This window comes from Coregonus lavaretus (genome assembly GCF_964263955.1).
Source record: "Coregonus lavaretus genome assembly, chromosome: 33".
NCBI classification, from domain to species: domain Eukaryota; kingdom Metazoa; phylum Chordata; class Actinopteri; order Salmoniformes; family Salmonidae; genus Coregonus; species Coregonus lavaretus.
The window spans coordinates 23,847,493-23,861,116 of NC_140020.1; positions in this window are offsets into that span (position 1 = coordinate 23,847,493).

Below are 13,624 nucleotides of genomic sequence, written 5' to 3' on the forward strand. Positions count from 1 at the left end.
GTCCCAGCTCTCTGCAGGTCATTCACTAGGTCCCCCCGTGTGGTTCTGGGATTTTTGCTCACCGTTCTTGTGATCATTTTGACCCCACGGGGTGAGATCTTGCGTGGAGCCTCAGATCGAGGGAGATTATCAGTGGTCTTGTATGTCTTCCATTTCCTAATAATTGCTCCCACAGTTGATTTCTTCAAACCAAGCTGCTTACCTATTGCAGATTCAGTCTTCCCAGCCTGTTGCAGGTCTACAATTTTGTTTCTGGTCTCCTTTGACAGCTCTTTGGACTTGGCCATAGTGGAGTTTGGAGTGACACTGTTTGAGGTTGTGGACAGGTGTCTTTTATACTGATAACAAGTTCAAACAGGTGCCATTAATACAGGTAACGAGTGGAGGACAGAGGAGCCTCTTAAAGAAGAAGTTACAGGTCTGTGAGAGCCAGAAATCTTGCTTGTTTGTAGGTGACCAAATACTTATTTTCCACCATAATTTGCAAATAAATTCATAAAAAATCCTACAATGTGATTTTCTGGATTTTGTTTTCTAAATTTGTCTGTCATAGTTGACGTGTACCTATGATGAAAATTACAGGCCTCTCTCATCTTTTTAAGTGGGAGAACTTGCACAATTGGTGGCTGACTAAATACTTTTTTTCCCCACTGTACATCCAGTGTGTCTGGTGCATGCTCCTCCCCAGCCCTTGGGTTCGGCAAGGCTATCAAAGGGTACTGGTCATCCCCTTCCTCATCATCTACCCACTCTTTCTTCCCTGGCTTATTGTAGTTTTCTAATCTTTTTAACTCCCTGTTCTTAAACTCTCTGTGTTTACTCTCTCTAGCTTTTCCTGCCTCTTTCTCTCTATCCAATTCTACCCTTAACCTGACTATTTCCTTCTGTAAAACTTCCCCCTCTTTGTTCTCTTCACTGGCCTCTTTACTCTGCCCCCCGTCCCCCCGCCCTTCCAACATTCCGGCTTGGCCGTCATATGGTGGGGGAGGGACGGGGATCACCCCTAAACTTCTTTTACACATGACAACGGTATCATCTGGGCTTTCTTTCCAAGCTTGCTCTACCAACTCTGGATATAACCTCTCTGCTCTTTGCTCTGGGGGAGGTCCTGAAACTTCCTTTTTCTGTATATCCCTTTCTCTCTGCATCTCTAACTTTTTTTTCTTTTCTCCTTCCCCTCTCCTTCGCGCTTCAAAAAGCCATACCCTTGCTGTCTCTAGCCCCTCCGCTCGCTGTTTTTTAACATTTGCTCCACAGTTGATATGCATTTGCGTAATCATATTTTCTAACTTTGCAACATCGAGATGCCCAATAAATCCATACCTCTTCTCCCAAATGGATCCATAAAACATATTTCTTCGATCTCTCCCTAACATATATATTTCATCTCCCGTTAATTCTCGGACTTGTTTAGAAGATGTCTTTCCCATGGTGGAACAATAATAAATCCCCCCCCCCTTTTTGTTTTTTAAATAATTCACTCCCAAATTATTTTCGTAGGAGCTAATATCTTAGTGCGCCTCTTGCTTTTGTAATTAACCATTTAAAATTATTTAACCCCTAACCCAGAGTTTTTATTTAAAACTCCGGTTTCATGAAAAGAGTAAGTTACCCAATTTTTCTTACGCGACTTATTTTTTTCTCCTTCCTTGAAATAATGATCACGTCTCCCGATGGATTAAGTCTCACACATATACGACCTTATACAATCATTTGCTAAACTTGTTTGCAAAGTTCTAGCAAATCCCCAGTCGTATATGCTACTCCCGACACATCCATCTCACACGATGATAATTATTTCCCTGTTTATACTGTCATACTGCAATTCGTACAATGACAATATTAACTAGTTTACATTTGTGATTGCAATTCACTCCATGTCATTTCGGACTAGTTTATTTTTGTAATAGCTATTTACCTAGGATCAATTGCGGACCCTCCCTGTTTCGTAATAATTATTACCTTCTTTGAGATTTTGGTAACCTGTCTGCCCTTTACAAGAATTCCTATTCTTATACAAGTTCAAATCATTTCACCAAAATCCATGAATAAAATTACTGACCTTTTCCTTGTAGTTTGGATTCAAATAATTTTTCAAACTCGTTAACGTCTTTATCGTTCATAAAGAGTAATCACCGGCCTGTTTATAACCTTAACGTCGAAGGCCAGGACTCATTCACGGATGCTATCACCCGCCCGTGCACGGGTTTCGGTGTCTTCAGAACGATAAAGATGTATTTAAGATCCGGCTCGAAGGACCAATCTGTCATGTGAATTTCTATCTCTAATTCAACCTAAGCTTGAATCATTACCAGAGGTTGTAAAGCTCTGGTTTTAATCATCAATGATTCAAGGTCCACAATCCACAAGTAATTATCGGTATATTTATTCATGGAGAGCGCTCTGGCGCTAAAAACACATACATACTGTTTTTATACTTCTTGACAAACAAAGGCACTATGCTCCTCCCACCTTTAGGTGGCTTTCTTAAACAGTTCCCGCCTTCTTCTTTACCCTTGAATGTTTAGTACCCCCTCTGTTAGTGGGTTGACACTACATGATAATTCGAATATCGTATACACATTTCTACTGTATTTGGGGTGAAATCCTTTAGTCATTATTTTTAATACACAAATTAATCTATCACAGTAGGCCCTCTCCTCCAGCACCCAGTCGCTCTCCCCCTGCCAGTAGGCCCTCTCCTCCAGCACTCAGTTGTTCTCCCCCTGCCGGCAGGCCCTCTCCAGCATCCAGCCCCTCTACCCCTGCCAGCAGGCCCTTTCCGGCATGCAGCCCCTATCCCCCTGCCAGCAGGCCCTCTCCAGCACGCAGCCCCTCTCCCCCTGCCAGCAGGCCCTCTCCAGCATGCAGCACCTCTCCCCCTGCCAGCAGGCCCTCTCCAGCACGCAGCACCTCTCCCCCTGCCAGCAGGCCCTCTCCAGCACGCAGCACCTCTCCCCCTGCCAGCAGGCCCTCTCCAGCATCCAGCCCCTCTACCCCTGCCAGCAGGCCCTCTCCAGCACGCAGCCCCTCTCCCCCTGCCAGCAGGCCCTCTCCAGCACGCAGCCCCTCTCCCCCTGCCAGCAGGCCCTCTCCAGCATGCAGCACCTCTCCCCCTGCCAGCAGGCCCTCTCCAGCACGCAGCACCTCTCCCCCTGCCAGCAGGCCCTCTCCAGCACGCAGCACCTCTCTCCCTGCCAGCAGGCCCTCGTCTCTAGACCACAGGCCATCTTCTCCAGACCGCATAGGACGAAGAGCCCTTCCAATGTCCTACAATGAGGAAGAGTATGTTTTGGGGGGAACTTTTGTGACATTTAAATACAGTACTAGGTTAGTCAGATGATAAATCACACTTAAGGTGTAGCATGTATTTTGTGCTCTCTTTAGCGAGTTTAAAAATAGCATTTAGCAGTCACTGACAGTTAGTCCTTGCATCCAGAGCTACGTACAGTGCATTCGGAAAGTATTCAGACCCCTTGACTTGTAATACATTTGCAAACATTTCTAAAAACCTGTTTTCGCTTTGTCATTATGGGGTATTGTGTGTAGATTGATGATGGGAAAAAATTATTTCATCCATTTTAGAATAATGTGGAAAAAGTCAAGGGGTCTGAATACTTTCCGAATGCACTGTATATGGATTTGAGTGATACAATTTCTCAAAACCCAAGTTGTAGTAGTACAGTTGAAGTCGGAAGTTTACATACACTTAGGTTGGAGTCATTAAAACTCGTTTTTCAACCACTCAACAAATTTGTTGTTAACAAACTATAGTTTTGGCAAATCGGTTAGGACATCTACTTTGTGCATGACACAAATAATTTTTCCAACAGTTGTTTACAGACATATTATTTCACTTATAATTCACTGTCACAATTCCAGTGGGTCAGAAGTTTACATACACTAAGTTGACTGTGCATTTAAACAGCTTGGAAAATTCCAGAAAATGATGTCATGGCTTTAGAAGCTTCTGATAGGCTAATTGACATCATTTGAGTCAATTGGAGGTGTACATTTACATTTACATTTTAGTCATTTAGCAGACGCTCTTATCCAGAGCGACTTACAGTTAGTGAGTGCATACATTTAATTTTTTATACTGGCCCCCCGTGGGAAACGAACCCACAACCCTGGCGTTGCAAACGCCATGCTCTACCAACTGAGCTACATCCCTGCCGGCCATTCCCTCCCCTGCCCTGGACGACGCTGGGCTGTGGATGTATTTCAAGGCCTACCTTCAAACTCAGTGCCTCTTTGCTTGACATCATGGGAAAATCTAAAGAAATCAGCCAAGACCTCAGAAAAAATATTGTAGACCTCCACAAGTCTGGTTCATCCTTGGGAGCAATTTCCAAACGCCTGAAGGTACCACGTTCATCTGTACAAACAATAGTACGCAAGTATAAACACCATGGGACCACGCAGCCGTCATACCGCTCAGGAAGGAGACGCGTTCTGTCTCCTAGAGATGAATCCCAGAACAACAGCAAAGGACCTTGTGAAGATGCTTGAGGAAACAGGTACAAAAGTATCTATATCCACAGTAAAACGAGTCCTATATCGACATAACCTGAAAGGCCGCTCAGCAAGGAAGAAGCCACTGCTCCAAAACCGCCATAAAAAACCCAGACTACGGTTTGCAACTGCACATGGGGACAAAGATCATACTTTTTGGAGAAATGTCCTCTGGTCTGATGAAACCAAAATAGAACTGTTTGGCCATAATGACCATCGTTATGTTTGGAGGAAAAAGGGGGATGCTTGCAAGCCGAAGAACACCATCCTAAACGTGAAGCACGTGGGTGGCAGCATCATGCTGTGGGGGTGCTTTGCTGCAGGAGGGACTGGTGCACTTCACAAAATAGATGGCATCATGAGGAAGGAAACATATGTGGATATATTGAAGCAACATCTCAAGACATCAATCAGGAAGTTAAAGCTTGGTCGCAAATGGGTCTTCCAAATGGATAATGACCCCAAGCATACTTCCGAAGTTGTGGCAAAATGGCTTAAGTACAACAAAGTCAAGGTATTGGAGTGGCCATCACAAAGCCCTGACCTCAATCCTATAGAAAATGTATGGGCAGAACTGAAAAAGTGTGTGTGAGCAAGGAGGCCTACAAACCTGACTCAGTTACACCAGCTCAGGAGGAATGGGCCAAGTTAAACAATTTAAAGGCAATGCTACCAAATACTAATTGAGTGTATGTAAACTTCTGACCCACTGGGAATGTAATGAAAGATATAAAAGCTGAAATAAATAATTCTCTCTACTATTCTGACATTTCACATTCTTAAAATAAAGTGGTGATCCTAACTGACCTAAGACAGGGATTTTTACTAGGATTAAATGTCAGGAATTGTGAAAAACAGAGTTTAAATGTATATGGCTAAGATGTATGTAAACTTCCGACTTCAACTGTATGTGTGACGGGACTGGAGTTATTTAACGTTAGAATGAAGGATTGTAACTTTATAAATATACAACACCAGTAATATTGTTGATAGAACTGTGATGCTTTTGTTTCAGACCAGACCTGAAGGATTTGCTGATGGCCCTGAGGTCAAAAGTAGATTTCAATAAAGAGGCACCTGTCGGCAATGTTGTCAATGTGGTCAGGGCAATGGTGCTGGAAAGTGCTAAACGGAAATTTAACAGGCGCACATTCGACCCCTGCAGGAAGCTAAATGTTATTTTTGTGGACACGTGTGGAAAGGGCGAGGGGGCAATGGAGGCTGGTGGGCCCTCCTGTGAATTTGTCAGGCTTCTCATCAAAGCCATTCCAATTTCTTTCTTTGTCAGACCAGAAAAGCCTGGCACTTGACTCCATAGGTATGGTCATCATTTATTTTGAGGATAGATGACCTCAACCTCTTTCAGTAGAATTTTTATCTAACTAACATTTGTGATTATGGTGACAGATTAATACTTTTTGCATGCTATGCCAACATTTTCAGGTCTTGCGAAAAGCATTTACAAGACTCTGGGCAGGATGGTGGCTGTGTGCCTGGTCCATGCCGGGGTGGGACCATGCACCTTTGCCGATCCTCTCTTCTGCCAGCTAACAGGAAAGCTGATCCCACCGGGCACACTAGCAGAGGTGGATGATGAGGAGCTGCGTCATCAGCTCGAGAAGATACACTATATGACCAAAAGTATGTGGACACCTGCTCGTCAAACATCTCCTTCCAAAATCATGGGCATTAATATGGAGTTGGTCCCCCCTTTGCTGCTACAACATTCTCCACTCTTATGTTGGGCGATTAGGCCTGGCTCACATTCTAGACAATTCTGTGCTTAGTCAGCCACCAATTGTGCAAGTTCTCCCACTTCAAAAGATGAGAGAGGACGTGTACCTATGATGAAAATTACAGGCAACTATGACAGACAAAATGAGAAAAAAAAGATCCAGAAAATCACATTATAGGATTTTTTATGAATTTATTTGCAAATTATGGTGGAAAATAAGTATTTGGTCAATAACAAAAGTTTCTCAATACTTTTATATACCCTTTGTTGGCAATGACACAGGTCAAACGTTTTCTGTAAGTCTTCACAAGGTTTTCACACACTGTTGCTGGTATTTTGGCCCATTCCTCCATGCAGATCTCCTCTAGAGCAGTGATGTTTTGGGGCTGTCGCTGGGCAACACAGACTTTCAACTCCCTCCAAAGATTTTCTATGGGGTTGAGATCTGGAGACTGGCTAGGCCACTCCAGGACCTTGAAATGCTTCTTACGAAGCCACTCCTTCGTTGCCCAGGCGGTGTGTTTGGGATCATTGTCATGCTGAAAGACCCAGCCACGTTTCATCTTCAATGCCCTTGCTGATGGAAGGAGGTTTTCACTCAAAATCTCACGATACATGGCCCCATTCATTCTTTCCTTTACACGGATCAGTCGTCCTGGTCCCTTTGCAGAAAAACAGCCCCAAAGCATGATGTTTCCACCCCCATGCTTCACAGTAGGTATGGTGTTCTTTGGATGCAAATCAGCATTCTTTGTCCTCCAAACACGACGAGTTGAGTTTTTACCAAAATGTTCTATTTTGGTTTCATCTGACCATATGACGTTCTCCCAATCCTCTTCTGGATCATCCAAATGCACTCTAGCAAACTTCAGACGGGCCTGGACATGTACTGGCTTAAGCAGGGGGACACGTCTGGCACTGCAGGATTTGAGTCCCTGGCGGCGTAGTGTGTTACTGATGGTAGGCTTTGTTACTTTGGTTCCAGCTCTCTGCAGGTCATTCACTAGGTCCCCCCGTGTGGTTCTGGGATTTTTGCTCACCGTTCTTGTGATCATTTTGACCCCATGGGGTGAGATCTTGCGTGGAGCCCCAGATCGAGGGAAATTATCAGTGGTCTTGTATATCTTCCATTTCCTAATAATTGCTCCCACAGTTGATTTCTTCAAACCAAGCTGCTTACCTATTGCAGATTCAGTCTTCCCAGCCTGGTGCAGGTCTACAATGTTGTTTCTGGTGTCCTTTGACAGCTCTTTGGTCTTGGCCATAGTGGAGTTTGGAGTGTGACTGTTTAAGGTTGTGGACAGGTGTCTTTTATGCTGATAACAAGTTCAAACAGGTGCCATTAATACACATAACGAGTGGAGGACAGAGGAGCCTCTTAAAGGAGAAGTTACAGGTCTGTGAGAGCCAGAAATCTTGCTTGTTTGTAGGTGACCAAATACTTATTTTCCACCATAATTTGCAAATAAATAAATTAAAAATCCTACAATGTGATTTTCTGGAATTTTTCTTCTCATTTTGTCTGTCATCGTTGACGTGTACCTATGATGAAAATTACAGGCCTGTCATCTTTTTAAGTGGGAGAACTTGCACAATTGGTGGCTGACTAAATACTTTTTTTCCCCACTGTATGCTGTAGCGTTAAGATTTCCCTTCACTGGAATTAAGGGGCCTAGCCCGAACCATGGAAAACAGTCCCAGACCATTATACCTCCTCCACCAAACTTTACAGTTGGCACTATGCTTTCTCCTGGCATCTGCCAAACCCAGATTCGTCCGTCACCCCAGAGAACGCGTTTTTTACTGCTGCAGAGTCCAATGGCAGCGAGCTATACACCACTCCAGCTGACGCTTGGCATTGCGCATGGTGATCTTAGGCTTGTGTGTGGCTGCTCGGCCATGGAAACCCATTTCATGAAGCTCCAGATGAACGGTTCTTGTGCTGACGTTGCTTCCAGAGGCAGTTTGGAACTCGGCAGTGAGTGTTGCAACTAAGGATAGACGGTTTTTAAGCGTTACGCGCTTCAGCACTTGGCGGTCCCGTTCTGTGAGCTTGTGTGGCCTACCACTTCGCGGCTGAGCCGTTGTTGCTCCTAGATGTTTCCAATAACAGCACTTACAGTTGACCTGTCCTGCTGGAAGGTGAACCTCCGTCCCAGTCTCAAATCTCTGGAAGACTGAAACAGGTTTCCCTCAAGAATTTCCCTGTATTTAGCGCCATCCATCATTCCAACTTTTCTGACCAGTCCCTGACAATGAAAAACATCCCCACAGCATGATGCTGCCACCACCATGCTTCACTGTGGGGATGGTGTTCTCGGGGTGATGAGAGGTGTTGGGTTTGCACCAGACATAGCGTTTTCCTTGATGGCCAACAAGCTCAAATACTCCAATCTCCGCTGTGGAGCTTTGCAGCTCCTTCAGGGTTATCTTTGGTCTCTTTGTTACCTCTCTGATTAATGCCCTCCTTGCCTGGTCCGTGAGTTTTGGTGGGCGGCCCTCTCTTGGCAGGTTTGTTGTGGTGCCATACTCTTTCAATGTTTTAATAATTGATTTTATGATGCTACGTGGGATGTTCAAAGTTTCTGATCTGTACTTCTCCACAACTTTGTCCCTGACCTGTTTGGAGAGCTGCTTGGTCTTCATGGTGCTGCTTGCTTGGTGGTACCCCTTGCTTAGTGGTGTTGCAGACTCTGGGGCCTTTCAGAACAGGTGTATATATACTGAGATCATGTGACAGATCATGTGACACTTAGATTGCACACAGGTGGACTTTATTTAACTAATTATGTGATTTCTGAAGGTAATTGGTTGCACCAGATCTTATTTAGGGGCTTCATAGCAAAAGGGGTGAATACATACGCACGCACCACTTTTCCGTAATTAAATTTTTTGTGAATTCTTTGAAACAAGTTATTTTTTTCATTTCACTTCACCAATTTGGACTATTTTGTGTATGTCCATACCATGAAATCCAAATAAAAATCAATTTAAATTACAGGTTGTAATGCAACAAAATAAGAAAAAGGGGGATGAAGTGCAAGGCACTGTATCTGCATTCATCTAGGTTGTTTAGTTGGAACATTTAACTTTAAAAATTGCTTAATTTATCATTTCTCTTTTGTAGGGAGAGACACATTCATCGAGCCAGAAGAGGAGGGGGGAGAAACCATCACTAACTCTTGAAGATGTACTGGTTTTTGCCACTTGTGCATCAAAGATCCCACCGTTTGGATTTGATGACATGCCAACATCCAAGTTCCTACACAAAACAGTGTTGCAGGAACAAAAAAGGATCTTCCCAGAGGCCAACACATGTGCGTTAAAGTTGTGGCTCCCTGTGCATGCCACTTATGAGGACTTTATGAAGTGGATGACCTCCAGTATCCAACAGTCACCAACCTTTGGAAAGGCCTGAAAGAGGCACAGACAATCTGGGGAGTAGTTGCTGTGTCTTTCAATATCTGGAAATGTTGTTCCAAAAACAGACAGCAGAGGGAGTTATTTGCTTGCATCTACAACTGTTGTTTTGTTGATGGGAAAAGTAGGAGAGTGAATAATATGTGAATGCTTGGTCAAATAGAAACGGGAAGAAAAATGCTCTAAGGAACATAACATACACTGAGTGTACAACACATTAAGGACAACTTCCTAATATTGAGCTGCAAATAAAAAACTAAATTGAAGCGGGTACAGAATTTAAGTAGATATAGAGAGAACATTTCAAAGAAACTTGCATGCCAAATATTTTCTTAAATGCTGTGTGTTTCCACAAAACAGCAACATCACGGACAGCAGCAGTCTTAGCATCGACCAAACTGTAATCACGCAGAGAGAGCAGTCCCTTGTTTTTCTTATCTCTCGAAGATCTGTTTTTATCTTGTTTTTAGGCTATAACTGATTTGAGCCATTCTCAAGGTCATTGTTGTATCACTAAGATATCCTGACATTTCCAACCAGTAATGTCACCTTTGAAATCTTAAAAAGAGACATGATATAAAAAGGGATTTGTTATTCCACAAAGAAATATGGGGTATGTTCAACCCCTTAATCATTTTACAATATTGAAGCTGTTCAGCATTGATTATGTCAGTGCGGTTATGTTGACCCATATACCTACGCTGCAGACAATAACGTTTTTGCTTGGTCATCTGTCTGCTTGGAGGGGAATAGAGATGTCTGCCAAGTGAATGTTTTATCTTTTTTAAGGGAGTCATTTGCGATCAGTTTATCACCAGCCTCCTGTCCCTTTACAGAACTGTTATGTAATTGTCCTACATTTGTGTGTTTAGCCCTTGTTATAAAGGGATACATTTGAAGTTTACTGAGTTAGATCAAAGGGTACAACATTTATAATGAATGTAAACCACTAATTGAACCACTATTTCCTTTTGCCATAGCTCTTTGCCTTTGCTTTTGTTGTTAAGCAGGACAATGTTTTAGCTCTGTTATATCTGTAAATATAGTACAGATAAAAATGGAGTTATAAACATTTGCAAAAGCTAAAATGTTTGTTCAAACATTGAAGAGTTATTACAAAGAGAATACATGTACGCTGTAAAATGTTGCCTTTTGTTTTTGTTCATATCACAAATGTCACTATTACAGTTGTAATGTTGTAAACCTTCTGTAATCCAGTCTGTGTATTTGTACAGAAATCATTCCAGTTCCATGTTTTACAAGGGACATATAGTTGTGCTAGGAAACCCTGTGAATAGCCATGTAATGCTAGTATACTCAAAGTAAAGTACAACTAAACTATATCCAATCTCAGTTCTTATAAGTATAAGTAATCAAACATAAAGAGGGATGTTACAACAGTGAGAAATGATATTCAATGCACAAGTGTGAAGAGAGCAACATTTATAGAACAGAGCTGAGGAAAGTCTGGTTTTTTTTGTATGTCGCATTGGTGCCAGAGCAGACATGTCCACTAATCCCCAGGGCCCAGAGGCAGGACCAATCTAATCCCAGATAATGAGTTCACTCTAATAACAGAGCACTAGGAAACACACTAACCATCCTGAATTGTCACAGTACTGAACAAGGATGCTGTACTGTTATCTTTCCACTGTATCTGCCCCCCCCCTTCCTTATCTTCCCTCAGATTCCCTGAGGAGGGAGGGAGAGAGGCAGCAGCTGGCAAATGTAATCAATTCCCAGCGGTGCACTGAGGGTAGCTACGTGTTCTACTGAATACATCACCCTTCCACCAAGGTCACCGCTACATTATCCACTGTAGTGTTTTAGAACTTCACCTTTTTCACTTTGTCAATCTATTGTATTTCTCTTTCTCTCCAACTGATGTCCGATGATCTCTATGGCATTAGCCATTACCCAGGTGAGCGCTACGCATTGGGGGTGGATTCGGAGAGTTTCTGCTGCATGAGATGTACATCCCTTTGAGCAGCTAGTAAGAAACCACTAAATCCAATCCATTATTGTTTGAATGTTTAGGAGGTGTTTATCTCCTCCAAGGGGCACTACAACAACAACAGGTATATTGAGCTAAATGTATTTGAATAATTCAGCTTTACTTAGTGGTTACTATTAGAACATGCTCCTTGAATTTATTAGGCTTTTACAGAAAATTGTTTCTAAGAGGAAACACTGGCTCAACCTTTTACTGGTGTATGAAAATGTATGCACTCACTAACTGTAAGTCGCTCCGGATAAGAGCGTCTGCTAAATGACAAAAATTTAAAATGTGTGAGCATTTCAAAATCGTTGATGTAGGCCTAAGTGTTTTTGTCAGACTATTTATGGCAGGGGTACTCAAGTACTATTTGATACTCAAGTACTATTTGAGAAGGTCCGGTCACACAAATATCCTAGGTCGCAAAGGTGTCAATTTCCGGCACAGTAAGAAACCCCCACCTCGCAATTCATGCGACCCCAAACTGTTGTTTGTGAAAAGAACATTTTTAAAGCTAATTTCCAGAAATCGACACATCTATGTCTTTTGTTTATTTGATACCAGGGGTAAAAGCCCGACCGAGTCCCATATTGACCCCGTTCTGGGTCCGGATCCAGACCACCGTCCGCCAGTTGAGTATGGGGGATTTATGGTATATCTTATTTAGCTTACAGGATGATTCAATTATTTAAATGTATATGAGGCAGTAAAACGCTCTGAGGGCCCATTCATTGCCCTCTTTCCTACAGCCGATTTATGCTCAGATGTAGAAATATTTCACCCAATACAAATGGATGTTCTCCCTTCACAGCAGAAATAAGTGCCTCATTGAATTGTTTTCTAAACAAGCATAGTGTGTAGACTATGATCCCTCATTATCTCATAGAGCTTCCTTAACTTAATAGGAGCCTTGCTGGGGAGAGATTGTGGTAAGGGTAGTTATTGTGATAGCACGTGTCGGTCGGTCTTTGGCCAAGATTACACGTTTTGATAACTGGCTAGACTAATTTACCAATCTAAATATTGTTAGCTGACATGGCTAATTGAGTGACTGACAAAACAAGAAATAAACTGCTGATGAACAACCAAATTTCAAACTTGCACCTGGTGTACTATTCTAACTCTTAACAGTAAGTTTAGACCCCGACTGGTCGGCGGCCCCATATCATGACATAACAGAATTCTCATGTCCAACAGCTGACTTGACCATTGTCCTTACTAGGGTTGCGGGCTCAATTTATTTCACTTCAGGAAGTGGATTGGAAATCAATCAGGAATTGAAAAATCATTGTTGAAAAAACAATCTCCAAAATCTGGTCATGGTCAATACACTTTGGTAGATGGCTAAGGAATACCAAAAGCAAACTAGCTTTCCTAAAATGGTTTATGTAACAGCAGTGGTCAGTTGTCATCAACTGCCCAATGTGTTTATAACCTGTTATGTAATTATTACGGACAGTGCTATGTCAGCCAAGACAGAAAAGTCAAGTTAAGAGTCACTATAACCATAACATACACTGAGTGTACAAAACATTAAGAACACCTTCCTTATATTGAGTTGCACTCCCCCTTTTGCCCTCAGAACAGCCTCAATTCGTCGGGGCTTGGACTCTACAAGGTATCGAAAGCATGCCACAGGGATGCTGGCCGATGTTGACGACAATGCTTCATAGAGTTGTGTCAAGTTGGCTGGATGTCCTTTCGGTGATGGACCATTCTTGATACACATGGGGAAACTGTTGAGCGTGAAAAACCCAGCACCATTGCAGTTCTTGACACAAACGTGTGCACCTGGCACCGACAACCATACCCTGTTCAAAAGGCACTTAAATATTTTGTCTTGCCCATTCACCCTCTGAATGGCACACATACACAATCCGGCCGGGATTGGCAATCCTTCAGAGAATTGAGAAATCTGTGTAAAACTTGTTCGAAAATATAATAATCCGATTTCGCTT